Source organism: Bos indicus x Bos taurus, chromosome X (assembly GCF_003369695.1).
Source record: "Bos indicus x Bos taurus breed Angus x Brahman F1 hybrid chromosome X, Bos_hybrid_MaternalHap_v2.0, whole genome shotgun sequence".
In the NCBI taxonomy this organism is placed as follows: domain Eukaryota; kingdom Metazoa; phylum Chordata; class Mammalia; order Artiodactyla; family Bovidae; genus Bos; species Bos indicus x Bos taurus.
The window spans coordinates 108536207-108551463 of record NC_040105.1 but is presented as its reverse complement, the minus strand read 5'-3'; the positions used below and the strand labels follow the sequence as shown (position 1 = coordinate 108551463).

At 57.6% G+C, this 15257-nt stretch overlaps 1 protein-coding gene across 9 annotated transcripts in view; it reads left to right on the top strand.

Moving 5' to 3' along the window:
* Positions 1 to 3378: 3378 nt before the first annotated feature.
* ATP2B3 (ATPase plasma membrane Ca2+ transporting 3) overlaps positions 3379 to 15257 on the top strand; it is a 61705-nt gene continuing 49826 nt past the window's right edge. For all 9 annotated transcript variants that reach the window (XM_027533224.1, XM_027533221.1, XM_027533222.1 and 6 more), the window contains exon 1: positions 3379 to 3462. The gene's annotated coding sequence lies outside the window, so the exon portion shown is untranslated. The remainder of the gene's footprint in view (positions 3463 to 15257) is intronic.

The window sequence follows — 15257 nt, the reverse complement described above, 5'->3', positions numbered from 1 at the left end:
CCAGGTCCAAGACCAACAGTCCTCTTAGCGTCAGTCGGCTATGGGGGGAATGGCAAGGTCCGAGATGACAGCAAGAAGAATGCGAAAGTGGAGAGTGACTGGCCTTTGAAAACAGCCTAAGGCCACATCTCTGGCAGCCCACAGCCTGCCAGGTACAGAGGGCTGTGATACTGGGCTGTGAGCTGGGGTGGGGAGTGATGGGTGGAGGGAAGTCCAGTTCCAAAGCCACAGTAACCTCCAGGGAAAGAGGGGGGAGGGACTGGGTCCAGCCAACCTTGAGTTGGACCGGGTCCAGCCTGTCCTTGGGTACAGCTTGGACATGAGGTGAGAGCTGGAGAGGGGGCAGGGGGCGGTGTGGGGCCCCCTGGGGAGCTCTGGGCATGCAGGTGTGACTTGCAGGAGGGATCTGACCCTGAGAGTGAGCTGGGGCCAGCACACACACACACACACACACACACACACACACACACATGCACACACAGGGCAATGAAAGTCATGGCAGCAGCTCGCTGGGGGCGGGCAGTCCCGTGAACAGAGAGGCCACCAGGGGCTGCCTGAGTGACCCAGGGCTGGGGTGGGGGACATTTCCCAGTCCTCCTGGCAGGTCAGGTGCCTTCTGGATGTGGCCGGGCCCTGCTGGAGCCTAATCTCAATCCACCGCTGGGGTTTAGACAAGTTGGGGCTTGTCCGAGGGGCAATCAGCCAGGTGTCTGAGGGTGGGGGCCAGGGCACCGAAAGGGACAGCCCCTCCTGAAGGGCCCAAGGGGTGGAGGGGCCCCAATCTGAGAACCTGGGAGGGGGGTATTCATCCATCGCTTGCCCCACCTCCGTGGGCTCCAGTCTCAGGAGGGCAGGGTTTTCAGGAAGAGGCGATGGCAGTTCCACGCCAGACCCCTGGGGCAGAGTGTCATTGCCAGGGGTGACACAGGGCCCCTGTCACCCCAGAGGGCCTGGGTAGCTCTAGCACTGAAGGGACCCAGCATGGACTGCCAGGTCAGGGCTGGTATGAGCTGCCCGGGGCCACCAGCATGACAAAAGACCACACAGGGGCTTCAAACACAGATCAAGTCTCTCGTTCCTGAACACAGGAGTCCAAAATCAGGGTATTAGGAGGGCTGCAAAAACTCACTCCTGCCTCCCTCTTAAAAGGACACTTATCACAACAGGTAGGGCCCACAGCTCGAGATGGTATGGCCCCTGCAGCCTGGGGTCTTCTCTGCCTGGTTGTCCTGGCCACCCCTGCGTCTGGGCCCTGGGGGGCACCTGCTCGTACCTGGAGCTGGTGGTCAAGCTGGGTTTTCATTGAGATGGGTGATGGGGTGCAAGCCTGACCCAGCCATCCACACCAGGGAAGAAGAGCCCCGAGTGCTCTGAGTATGAGTGTGTGTGTGTGTGTGTGTGTGTGAATAACTGAGTGCATACAATTGTGCACGAGTATGCGACTGTGTGTGAATAACTGGAGATGAGAGGGTAAAGTTGTGAGAATAACAGCATGTGTGCATGTGGGTGAGTGAGTATGAGTGAGCCCTGTGAGGCAGTAAGTATGGCTATGAGGAATTGTGGCTGAGCACTTGTAAGTGTGCACGTGTGAGGCTGTGACCATGGGTGAGCTTTGGTGTGAACGTGCATGCATAAGTGTGCATGTGTTCTGAGTGAGCATGTAGGAACATCAGTATGCGGGAGCATGTGTGTCACTGTGAGTGCGTCAGCATATGTGAGTGGCAGCATGTGTGAGCGTGTGTGTGTCACCATGTGTGTGTCAGCGTGTGTGACAATGTCATCGTGTAAGAATGTGTCCGCATGCAGGAGGATGTATGTCAGCATGTGTCAGAGTGGGTGTGTGTGTGCGCGCGCGCGTGCACCCACGTGGAACGTCTGAAATGAACCAGATCTCAAGGGCTGTCCAGAACTTCTTGCAGGAGGGACAGACTGTGACAAGGTGGGACTGTCCCCTGACCTGGGGAAGACCTCCTGCAGTGCCTTTGTGGCCTTTAGGTCCTGCCATCCTGGCACCTCCTCCCCGAGCTCCCAGCACCATCTTACGTCTCCTGCGGCCTTTACCCCAAGTTCCATGTCTTGAGTTCAAGCTCTGCCCACCAGCTCCCTGTGTCAGGGTCCCAACCACACCCCCAGCACCCAGCCCAGGCCTGGCACTCAGGATACCCTGGGACCCTGTTTGTCTGAGGCAAGAAAGAATTAGTGGCTGTGCCTGGGCCTTGTCTCCCTGCCTGCTCGAGGGTGATGATGCTCACTGGGGCCTGGCCCTTGTGTTCCACACACTCAGCCCCCGTCCTGTGCCACCCCCACCCTGTGGCACTCTGCTCACTGCTCACAGATGGTGGCAAAGGCCCAATCGGGGTATGCAGGCACTGACTGCCCCTGGGGTTGGGCAGCTTGGGGCTTTAAGGACCAGGGGCAGGGCTGGCCAGCTCCCACCTGGCCACTGGGTGGCCATGGGCACACACTTGAGTCTGTCTGCGGATGTCGCTACGCGTTTGGCCATACGGTGGCGATGGGGAGGAGGGGGTCTTCTCCACACTAGAGTTTGGTCTGTGTGTCTGTTTCCACGTGTCCGTGAAGGTGTGCTCTTGTGTGTCTGCCTCTGGGTGTTCACCTGTGTGCAGGATCGCCCTGGGTCCTGTATGATGATGTTTGTGTGATAACCTTTGGGGTCATCGACATTGAGACCCTGTCCCAAGCTCTGGCCACGCTCCCGGAAAACTGTTTAGATGTCTTAACTTCCAACCGTTAGCAGGTAGTTTCCTGAGAATAACCAACACCTCTGAAGCTACGGGATGGGGGTCGGGAGCCAGAAAAGAGCAAAGACCCCCAATTACAAGTTAGCAACTCAGCTTCAAACCCCATTCGACTGTCAAGGAGACAGACTCCGGGCGGTGCCCTGGAGAGGGACAGGCAGCCTGCCACTCTCGGCGCCCTTTCTCCCGGGTGCCAGGGTCCCCCAGTACCCAGCCTGAGCCCACCCCCATCCTTGGCAGCCGCCCTCCGGGGGTCAGTGCCAAACCGAGAAGGGCAGGCACCCCCGCGCGTCCTGGGCGCACACTGGACGCGGAGCTCCGGAGTCCCGTGGCTTGCGCCCCGCGGCCCCCGAGCCGCGCGCCGCCCCCCGCGCCGGCTCCCTCCTCCCTCCGTTCTCCTCCTCCCTCCCGCTCCCTCCCTCCTCCCTCCCTCCGGGCTCAGAGCTGCGGCTGGAGCCAAGCGCGCCGCGTCGCCTGCCGCTGCCGCTGCCGGTGCAGAGCGTGGGGAGCACTCAGCCGCAGCCTTCGGCCGCCGCGGAGGGTCGTGCAGGCGCTGCCGGCCAGGCCGCCCCGTGCCCGGGCCTTGCGGTCCCCGGAGCCGATCGTGGCCCGCCGGGCCGCCGGGCCGCCGGGCCGCCTGCCCGCAGAGACCAGAGACAGCGCCCGCCTGAACCGAGGCCGCGGGAGCGGCCGTGCCCATGACCGGGTAAGTGGTGCCCTAGACGCGCGGCCGCCGCCGGGGTGGGCGCGGGCGCGGGCGGAGCGGGCGGCCCGGCAGGTGGCCCGACCTGCAGGTGGAGGGACCCAGATCCCCGCTCGGAGCCACCTGCGCTCCGCGTCTGGCCTGCGTGTCCTTGTGGCACCGCGGCCGCGCGTCACTCCCGGGGGCCCTGGGTGGCCGGGCGGGCGGGCAGCGCCCCGCAACCTGCGTCCGGAGCCCCGCATCCTGCGCGCACGCGCATCTGCGTCTGGGGAGAAAGACCGCCGGGGGCTGCGGGCGGATCCAGGAAAAGGAAGGGGGGCGCACAGCCCGAGGTGGGGCGCCGGGCCTGGGCTGGAGCCGCGGCTTGCACACGCACCTTCTCGGAGCCTCTAGGCACCCCCTCCCCCACACCCCCGCATCCCACGCCCTCACACTGTATCATCCTTCCCAGACCCACAGACTGAGAAACCCTCACACGCTTCCACACTGTCTCCCCCCGCACACCCACACAGCTACTGGGCCGACCCCGCCGCCGGCCCGGGCAATGACGACGGGCAAGCAGCCCCGGCCACACTTGGCTAACTCCTCCATCACTCTGTGCGCCGCCGTCCTCCCCCTCCTCACCTGGGTGACCTTGGCCAGATGGCTTCTCCCTGCCGGGTCCTGCCGCGTTCTCTGAGGTTTCGGATTCTGGCATTTGGAGCACTGGTGTGGCACGTCCCCCCGAGGCTGGGAGCCCTGGGTCTCCTCTTTGCTCTCTGGCAGACTTGGTCTCCTTCCTGCCACTGGCCCCTTTAGGGCTTAGCGGCCTGATCAGCTGTGGATGGGTGGGGGCCTGGCATGGGGCTGGGAGAACCAGAGTCAGCCTTGGGGAGCTCAGGACGGGGGTCTGGTGAGGGGCTGGGAGAGACAGTGGTGATGTTCCGTGAAAGTACAGGGCAGGGCCGGGGCCCCGGAACCCAGCACTTGACACTCCTCGGGTCTGAGGCAGGGGAGTGGGGCCACTTGGTGGATCAAAGCTGAGCCTGTTGAGACCCAAACCTCAGGTGCATCTCTGCCAGCCACGGGGTCAGGTCTAGCCTGACCCCAACCATTCCAATTTCCCTTGGCTGCCCCAAGGAGCTGAGTGCCAGCCTGGGAGGCAGCCCCCTCCTTTGCCTCCCAGCTCTGTCCCCTCCCAACCCACTGGCGTCACCCCTCACCTATCGGTGAGCGTCTATAGGCAGGGACTGGGTAGTCATCTACACGGGGTGCTCGGGTGCCCAGTACAGGAGGCCTGACTCAGAGTGGGCATGGGTTTCTGCATGGCACATTTGCGACCTTGACCTCACGGAATCTGCAGAATCACCCAGGGAGGGAGGCCAGGCCCGCATTCTTGTCCCCATTTTCCGGACGGGATAATCGAGGCCCCAAGAGGGGAAGGGACTTGGGCTTGCATTTGCCTGGATGGGCAGGTGGCTGCTGGAGGAGCAGCTCCAGAGGTCCTGGCACAGTTCTCATAGGGTATCTAGACTCTCCGGCTGCATCTCAACAAACATCGCCACTGTTGCCATCACCCCCTTTCCCAGTGGGGGAGGCCAAGGCCACGTGGCTCCTGAGAGGGGAACTGGGGTGCAGACCTGGGCGGTGGGAACATCCGGCCTGCTCTGGCCCATGGAGGGAAGGGTTGGAGGTTGCTGCCCAGGCCTCTGAGGGTCTCAGTTGAGGCTCAGCAGAGGGTCTGAGGGTGGAGCCAGTCCCTGGAGAGCAAGTTGTTCGGAGGGGGCTGGGCAGCTGTGATCTGAGGGCATGGATTGTCCCCACTGCTAGCCTCAAGGAGGAGGGCCAAGGACACAGGCAGTCTGGATCACACCAACCTGGTCCATGCCTAGCGCCACCAGGTGGTCTGAGTGAAGGGGCAGGCATCTCTGGCATAGAAGTTGGGGGCTGGGGGAGTAACGCAGGCAGATGGAACCAGGGTGGCGTGGGAGGGGGCTTTGTGTAGAGCCAGAAGGGAAGCCAGTCCTCCGGGGAAGGAAGCCCCAGAGGTTAAGAGCTCTGGTGGCTGGCAGGCAGGGACTTTGCAGCAGGCCCCAAGGGGACAAAGAAGATGGCCAGAAGTGCCCCATTTTGGTGCCAGCTCTGGGCCTGCTGGTCTTTGTGACCTTGGCTAAGTCTCTTCCCGCTGCAGGCCCGGGGAGCCCAGGGGTGGGTCTTGGTGAACTCCGCTGACATTTGAGGCTTCAGAGCTGGAGCTTCAGAGGCTGAATCATTTGGGAGCGCAGGGAGGCCAGCCGTGACTCAGTGTGCGCTCTCCATCCAGTCCAGAGCAGCCTCTCCCGGTACGCGAGGAGGCAGCGAAGGGTGCTGGGGTCAGCAACAGCCTCTCTGCCCCTCCTCCAGCGTGGCTTTTAGAGAGAGACCCTTGTCTCCTTGGTGGGCAAGATCAGAGGGTCCTGGGCCCCTGGGTACTATGAGAGCTCAACTCCAGCTGGGACTCTCCCAGCTGGGCAAAGCCAGGCCCGGCTTCCTCCTACCACCTTACAGAGTTGTCAGCATACATGTGGACTTTGCCTGCTGCACTCCCTTCGGTTTGTAAACTGAGGCTGTGTGTATTTAACTGATGCCTGCTGTCTCTGTCAGAGGTCACCAACATGTCAACTACTGTCAGCCCTGACAGTGATAATTTGTGCCAGACATGGTGGTCAGGGCTTCCCAGACATTCTCTCACTTCAGTGAAACAACCAAATGAAGCAGCAACTGTTGCTGTCCCCGTTTTGCAGATGAGGCCAGTGAGGCCCAGAGTGCTTAGCAAGTTGCCCAAGGTCACACAGCCAGGAGGAGGTGCTCAAAGCCGAATTGGAAGGCAGGCCAGTTAGACTCCCGAGTCTGGTTTGTGAGTGTCGCCACTGGTTCTGTTGCCTCTGGGAGTCTGGGTGGAACTCAGCAGAACAGAGCGTTGGATGCATGAGCCTATTCGGGTCAAGGGCGCTTCCAGTCCTGGGAAGACCCTACACCTCACACCTCACTGAGTCTGCAGAATGACCCAGTAGCTGGGCCCCCAGCTACCCCCTGAGGGAAACAGACCAAATGTGGGGTTATATGAGTCCAGAACAAGTTGGGGGCACTGTATGCCCTTCAGTATTCTTCCCTGGGACCCCTCTAGGGCACCTCTACAAAAGTTGGTAGGTGTCTGCTGATACATGCAGACCTGGGCTGTAGCAGCGAAGGCAGACGGTTCGGTCTGACCCAGGGTGTGCTGCCTGTGAGATGGGCTCAGGGGGCCGGGCTCGGCGATGACTTTACTGGGAACAGCAGGCAGACCCTTGCACCGCACAGATGCTGCCTCACACGCTATGCTTCCCCAGAAGGCCAGTTCTTTAGCTGGTACCCCAACTGCTGGCTGTTTCTCCCTGCCCTGCCCTGCCCTGGTTAAGCTGGCAGAAGACAGGCCAAATGGTGCCTGGTTGCAAAGCCCTCCCCTGCCTGTGCACCTTCTGTTGGGTGGGAGGTGCTGGAAGTGGGCCTGGGAGTGCCGCTTGGAGAGCAGGATCTGAGCCCAAACATCCCCAGGACAGAGGAAAGAGGCTCCCCACCAGAGGAGTTGGGGCTGGGTGTCATCAGACTGCCCAAGCTTGGGAAGGGGATGAGGCCAAGGTTACGTGGCTAGGAGGTGGCAGAACCAACACCCAGAACCACAGGGCAAGGAGGACTGGTATGGCTGGCGGGGCAGAGCGGGAGGTTTCTACTGAGTCCCAAGTCCAAGGCAACTTGGGTCCACATCAGAGTCGTGTGAAGTGTGTGCTGCTGTGGTCAGTGTCCTTGGGGATCGCCTTACATAATGCGGTCCTGAGCCTGACTCAGTGTTGTGTAGGTGGCTCCTCAGTAAAGGGGAACCATTGTCTTCAGATGAGAAATGCGCTTCCTATAGCGGCCAAGGTTCAGTGTGGTAGCCACCAGCCACAAATGTGAGTGGATGAAAATTGCAGTTGAAAATTCCAGGCCTTGGCCACACACCATGCTTCAAGTGCTCAGAAGTCACGCAGAGAACATTTCCATCAGTCCAGGACGTTGTGTCACCCCATGCCACCTTAAAGCCAATGCAGACCGATCCTCATGGGGACCCTGAGTCTATTCCCACACTTACCAAGGGCCAGACCAGATGCGCCCACAGAACTGGGCAAACTGGATCTGTCTCCTGCCCTAGGCTTGGGATCTCTCACTGGGCATGCTGGAGGCACCTGGGCAGCTCTGCAGATGGGGGAGGCTCTTGGGTGGGTTTTTTTTTTTTTAATAATGCTTATGTCTTTCATTTTAAAATAATGCTCTTAACATGCATGCTTTTAACAGAAAATTCATGCAATGTTGAGAATTAGAAGATGTAGAAACAGCCCTCCCCATCCTATCACCAAAATGCCAGCCAGTGTTTCCCATTTCATTGGACTCATTTCTGCTCCGTTTTCTTTGCATGGGCTATTTATTTTCCCATTATTATAATTATACCGTGGGTACCATTGTCAAATCTATTTTTTACTTCACATGAGCATTTTCTTTATTGTAATTCCTTTCTAAATGATTTTTTTTCAAAATGGATATGGTTTAATTTTTTTAAGATTATGAAAGCAGTCAGTACTTATCGCACAAATAAAGTACTTGAATGAGGCAAAGAAGGAACGACACATGATGGTTCACTCATTCGAGAGCAATTTCTCAAGCACCCAGGATGTATCAGGGCGCTCCTCAGGGCTGTAATTACAATTTTTAATGGCTGAATAATATTCTCTAAGGAGACTGTAATTCGCTTAATTATTTGGCTATTTGTGGAGATTCAGGCAGTCGGATTCATTTCACTCTCCTCCGTGAGGCTCTGTTGAGCATCTAGGCGGGTAACTCCCTCTGTCCCAAGGACAGAGTGCCCAGACGGAAGTTCATTCTGCCAAATTCTGCTCCAAAGGGCTTTTCTGGGCGTCTGAACGGCTGGCTCACTGCAGACTTGCCAGCGTTAAGCTTTATAATCAAACAACCTGGCATAAATATCTACTTCAGTTTCTATGTCTTATTCCCGAGGGTGAGCATTTTTCCACGTTTATTGATTGTCTCTCTTCTTGTTGAGTGATTTGTTTCTTCCTCACCTTTATTTATGAAGGACCAAGTGTTTCTTCTTGCGGTTCTGGGTAAACTTGATCCGTGAAAGATACTGACAGTTTAGCATCCTGGTTGCAAATAGTTTTAAATCCCCTTTGTTCTTTGCCTTTTCATGTTTTCATGCAAAAGGTTAATGATTTCTGTCTTACAATTTTGTGTGTGTGATTCCTTCTATTGCTTCTAGGCTTACAGAATCCCTTACAGAAACCTGAGAACTGTCCAGAGCTATCTGGGTTGGCCCTATGTCTGTGTGTGTGTGTGGAGGAGGAAATGTCAAACCCCTCCAGTATCCTTGCCTGGAGAATTCCATGGACAGAGGAGCCTGATGGGCTATAGTCCATGGGGTCGCAAAGAGTTGGACATGACTGAGTGACTAACACACACACATACATTGCGTGTGTGTGAGTGAGCATATGTGTAGCTGCATTTTTAAGATGTCTAACTCTTTCATCCAGGGGTGGGCAAACTTTTTCTTTGAAGAGTCAGAGAGTAAATATTTTCCACCTGGCAAGTTACAAGATCTCTGTCCTGATTGTGGCTGTGTACCAATAAAACTTTATTCACAAAAACAGTTCACAGCCAGATTTGGCTTTGAGGCCAGAATTTGCCAAATCCAGTTTAATCCAAAAATAAAAAAGCATGTTGGGGAATAGTACGAGGTGAGGCTCCCGAGTGGTAAGCCATCATCTGCATTTCTTTTATTGAACCATTTGTTCCCTGGCTAATGTGTGATCTTGATGTCTGGTAGGGCCTGTCCCTGGGTCGTCTGCCCACACCCTGTATCCTTTGATACCTCACCTGCAGGTCCCACATGAGTTATCTGAAAGCAAAACTCCTTTGCTGTTCTTGCTTGCCTCTTTGTCCCCTGACCTTTAGAGCTGCTTGTCCAGTCCCTCGAATCAAGCTCTTGTTGTCTGGGTCTCTTCAGCCTCTGGAGCAAGGATGCTTCCCTGCAGACTTGGCTGGAGTCTGGCTCTCCGCAGACACTGGATTTTCCTCACAGAGGGACACAGGGGAAGCAGGGGTGGGTGGGAGAGCGTGATCAGAAGCAAAGGCCTACAGTGAGGATGGCCAGACGGCCCAGGGTCACCAGACCCGGCTGATTAAGAAGCAGGAAGACAAAGCTGGCCACCAAGCCAGGGGCTGGGAAACGCGGGCGTCGCTGCCGGCCACGTCCATCCTGGCCACAGGGGACCTCAGAGCATGAGGCTCTGGTCCTCCTGGCGCCCTTTGGAGTCACAGGTCTGAATCCAGGCCGGCCCTGAACACAGGTGGATGCCACCCAGCCGCCGTGGACCCTTCTTCCCGATGGGCCTGGGCACGTCCTCCAGCCCCAGACCACAGTGCGCTGGGCATCCCAGCACAGCCGCGTGCTGACACCCACCCTGGACCCCTCAGTGGTGAGGCCGGTGGCGGTGGGCTCGGGGCCAAGCCTCTGTGAGACGACCGCTGCGCAGCTCATGGTGGTGGGACCAGTCCGACCGTGAATGCTTGGTGCCCTCAGTTGGGGCACCCGCTTCCCTGCCTCGTCCGGGTGTCCAGCTGCCAGGTGGGCCCAGAGGGACCTTCCCTGACACCCGCTCCCCAGCCCTGGGCCTCAGCTCCATTCCTGCGAAGTGTTCTGTGTTAGTTTGGAGCCAGGGGCCTGGGAGGGAGGCTCGTGAGCCAGGGCCGAGGGTCTAGGCCCCTTGGTGCTGGGGTTCTGGCTGTACTGGGGGCCCCCCATCCTACCTGATCCCTCCCTCCTGGGCTGCTGACTGGGCCCTTCCTCCCAGGGCCCGGTGGGAGGTGCCTGAGTGTGCTCCTCTCCTCTGTCCTGGGGAGCACAGCAGAGCGAGGGTGCTCCCAGCATCCCCATCCACCCACAGGGCCAGAGGCCAAGGACTGGCTGGGGGCTGCTGCCTGGGACCCCGGCCCTGGCGGCCCCTGGAGAGGCCCATGCAGCTGCAGCTCTGGGTGGGAAGGGGGCGGTTTGGTCAGGGCCCCCGGCCTCCATCTTCTGACGAGGAGACAGCACTGTCATCTGATTGCAGGGGGTGCCAGACCTGTCCCCCCAATTCATCTGCCAGCATCCACCAGTCCCTTCCTGGCTCTCAGCCTTAGTGGGCCATGATCAGCCCAGTGGGGGGCACTCAGACCCTGTATTATTGTGATGGGGGCCCTCCTGGCTCTGCGTGACCCCCCACTCCCTCCCGAGCACCCGCCTGGGGCTGCAGGGCTTCACTGGAGAGGCTTCTGCATTTGTGTGTGGGGTCCTCCATCAGAGATAGCTTTCAGGACCCAGGAGCACACAGGGTCCATGATTCAGATGGCAGCCAGGCCCCTGCCATCTGGTGCCCTGGTGACCTTCAAATCCTGCCATGGCTGCCAGCTGGGGTTGGTAAGGATGCTGGAGCAGAGCCTGGGAGTCATGCAGATGCCCCTCCCTGGGCTGCAGCTTCCAAGCTGTCCTCCATGGTGGCACTACCATCCACTCTCTCCTCCTCTGTCCATGCTCGGCAGCAGGTCAGCCTGGAAACATGGTCCGAACACTCCGGTGTGCTAGCCTTTCGTGTGTGGGTCACAGAAGGTCAGCTGGACTGGACTGCAACATTCAGTCTGAACGTGTCTCCTCTGCCCCACCTAGCATCCTTGCCGTTCACCTGTCCCAGTGGGGTGCCCATGACCAAAGTCTTTGCTACATACTTGGTGTGGCCTGTGCCCAGGGTCGCTGTATGGTAATGATCCTCATCACTCCTTTCTCCTGGCCATTACACCTACCTCCAACCTCCGGGCAAGCTGGGTCCTATGAGGGACCCAAAGAGACCTGCTTTGCCATCACTCAGAGACCCCCTAGGTGGGGCCCAAGTTAGCCCACACATCTCTGGCCCCCCATCTGCAGCCCAGCCTTCTGGACTCTTCTGTTGGCCAAGGGGAAATAGGGGTTCCTCCCTGACGGTCCTCCAGCCCCTGACCTTGACTCGAAGAGTCCTTCCAAGCCTGCCTTCCCAAGGGGAGACAGAAAGCAGACCCTTCCCCACGAGGACCCATAATGGGGCCCCCCTCCATCCCTAGGAGGAAGCGTGTGTCCTGACAGTCTCCTTATCTAGTCCCCCTGGGCCTGCAGCATCCCATGGCCTCCAGCTGTCTGTAATTTCCTTAATTACCTGCTTAGGACTTGGCTGCTTCCGGTGGCTTGGAGCTGGTTCTAGGGAGTGGAAGCTGGCGGGGTGGGCACTGTGGTACCATGGACAGAGCCAGAGAGATTATTTTTTTTTTTTTTTCTTTTTTTTTTTGGTGGGGGGATCAGGATTGAGAGCCCCTCATTCTATCCACATGTTCTTGGCGATGAAAGCCTGGAGGTCAGGCCTCCGCAAGCCCCACGTGTGTGTTCTCTGCTCCTTGGGGGGCCAGAGGCATGCCCCAGGGGCCAGGCCCGAGTGCTTCTGGGTCTCCCCCACAAGCCCACCATTCCTGAGCCCGCCAGCCAGGCCCTGTTCTGCAGAACAGGCCCAGGACCTAAGTGGCTACCACCTGCTTTCAGGGTAAAGCAGGAGGGCAGAGTGTGGCAGCCTGGCATGTGGGGGCAGGGTGGCTGGCCCGGGCTCCCTGCTGCAATGCAGCGCTCTCCTGGCACGGCGGCCGTAATTGGATAATTAGTGTCACTATGCTTCCTGCCTGTGGGCTTCTCCACTCCTGCTCGCTCTTGCTGTCGCCTTCCCTGGCAGGAAACAAATGACTGCTCCCCCCACCTCCAGGGTAGAGTCATGACCCCCATAACGCTGCAAGGCCCCAGCAAGTAAAAGGGCTTCCCACTTCCCTCAGGGATGGAGGGGTACCCGGCAATGTGAGGCCACCCATGTAGGAGTGTGGACTTCCCCCCAGAAGCATCCTAGGGACTCAGCTCCTCTCCAGGCCCCCCACCCAGGCCTCGTGGTCCTCAGGAGGGATTTGGGGCCTGGGTCGGCTTGAGGATGGCCCCAGAAATGGGGAAGCATGTGAAAGGCCCCCCCAGGGGTCAGCCCCTGGCCAAGCAGAATGGTCTGCCCTCCCTGGTGGAGCCTGGTCCCAACCCGTGAATTCTGGTCTACAGGTGTGGCTGCTGGGCTTGAGAAAACCCTCCAGGGAAACGGGCCCCTGGGGCCCTTCCTATGTGGGCAGTGTGTGGTGGTAGCAAGTTCACAGCAATGGCACCAGGAGGAACAAGGCACCTTTCCCTGATTCCGAAGTGGAGACCAAGAGAGGTTGAGAGATTTGTGCCTGGCCTCACTCTAACCCCAACACCCCCAATCTCTGAGGTATATGGAAACAGATTTCCTGTCTGGTCACTTTGGTGAACTCTTTGAATTGGTTTGAACCACATGTTCATCACTTTTCTGGGCCTCTCTGGCCCATCACTTGGCAGATGAGCAATGTAGAGTTCTCCGCAATCAGACTACTTGAGTCCACATCGGCCACTGCTCATTGCTGGCGGTGTGATCCTTTTCTGTTTTAAGAATGATTTATTGACTGCAGAAGACTTTCGTTGCAGCCTGCAGGGTCCTTGATCCTCACTGAGACATGCAGGAGCTGCAGTTTCGGCATGTGACCTCCCAGTTCCCCAACTGGGGACCAAACCCGGGCCCCCTGCCTTGAGAGTGCAGAGTCCCAGTCACTGGAGCACCAGGGGAAGTCCCTGGCTTTTTGATCTTGAGTGAGTTCTTTAACCTCTGTGCCTCAGCAGCTTAGTCCTGATTTGGGGATAATGACTCCTCCCGCCTTCGAGGCTTGGGGCACAGAGGGAATGTGGAATTCCACCATGACACAGAAAGGTGCTCGGTATTGCCTGTGACCCGATGGCTTGTCTGTGTCTCTCTCTCCAGTACTCTGCTGGTTCTGTCTTCTCCTTTGCCTAGAACTTCTAGGACAACATCAAATGACACAGATGAGAGGGAGCCCAGTTCAGAACCACCCCATGTTCCAGGGAACCCATGGAAATGTCACAGATTAGCAGGTCATGGAAACTTCAGGGAGGCCTCCTGGCTCTCCGAGAACCAGAGCTGACTTTGGTCAGGGAGGTAAGGCAGGCATCTTACCTGCTGGCTGAGTTCCTCCCTATATACCTGAATTACCCAGGAGAGAGACTTAAGCTCTGTAACAGAGACCTAGCTTAATGAACATAAAAGTGAAAGGGAGAGAGGATTTCTTCTGTGCGTAAAAGTCTAGGGAGGCAACCTTGGGCTACTTGGCCATCAGGGAACTGGCTTCTTTGCATGGCATTGCCATCCGTGACATATGGATTCCACATGCCAGATGGAGCAAGAAAACTGCCTCTGCTCCAGTCTTCACATCAGCATTCCAGCCGGCAGGAAGGAGAGGGGCAGGGGAGAACACATCCTTCTCTTTAAGGACACAACCCTGAAGTTGGCTCTGTCCCATGTGCTGAGAACCCTTAGTGCTGCCTGAGAGTAATGCAGTTCCATGTCCCTTTTGCTCGCATTGGCCAGGATCTAGTCACATGGTCCTCCGTAGCCACACTGGAGTTGGGGGAGGATAGTTGTTAGCTGGATGACTAGACTCCTAGCTAAAGATTAAAATACGACGTGGGAAGACGGGAATAGAAATCAGGGAAAGTCTAGCAAGTCTCTGCCACGAGCTCTTGGGGATTCGTGAGCAGCTCCTAAGGCTGGATTGTCTGCTCTGGCCACACCACCTTCTGGTTCCTTTGGAGAACAGGGTGGGGTCAGCACCTCTGAGGAAGTGCACATGCGCAGCAAAGAGAGAGGGGGCACCCACGGAGGCCCTGGGGGCCACACGGCTTTCCAGAAGGGGACAAGAGTGGTAGCAGTGGCTGCCAGCAAGTCTGGCCTCTCAGCTCATCTGTTTCTCTGCCATGTATTGAGGCAGCCACACAGCTGAGGCAGGCTGTGGGTGGTGCTGAAAGCCCCCAAGGCCGCAGAGTTCGGGTGCGGGAAGGTCTGCTTAGGTCTCTATGCAGGCAGGTGCTGCTCCAGGAAGTTAACGTTCACATGGGCCAAGTGGTCAGCTGATCTGCCGGTCAAGGCAGTGGAAATTCTGTGATGACTGTATGACCTGGGGCACCACAGGAAACTAATCTGGATACAGAGCAAAGGGGCCACGTGGCCTCTTAGGTTTCTTAATTGTGGGAAAGCACACAGAACTTCCAATATAGCATCTTGACCATTTTTAAGTGTCCAGGTTGGCGGCATTAAGTACATTCACGTGGGTGTGCAACCATCCCCAGAACGGTCCATCTTCCCCAGTGGAAAATCTGCCCCATTAGACTCTAACTCCCCCTCCCCCAGCCTATGCCCCCTCCCCATCTTCCTCTCAGTCTAGGGTCTGACGATTCTAGGCACCTCATACCAGTGGAGTCATACGAGGTCTGTCCTTGTGTCTGGCTTCTCTCACTGACCATCACGCCTTGTCGGTTCAGCCGTGTTGTAGCAGGTGTCTCTTAAAGGCTGAATCACACTCCATTGTGGGGCTGGGCCACGTTCTGTATATCCAGGCATGCATTGATGGAGTCTTGGGTGGTTTTAAATGTTATAGTTATTGCGAATAAGGCTGCTGTGAACACGGGCGACGAATATCACTTCAAGGCCCTGCTTTCCCTTCTGTTGGGGAGATTTCCTTCTAGTAGGATTGCTGGATCCTGTGGTAATTGTACGTCTACAGTTTTGAGACCCACCCGA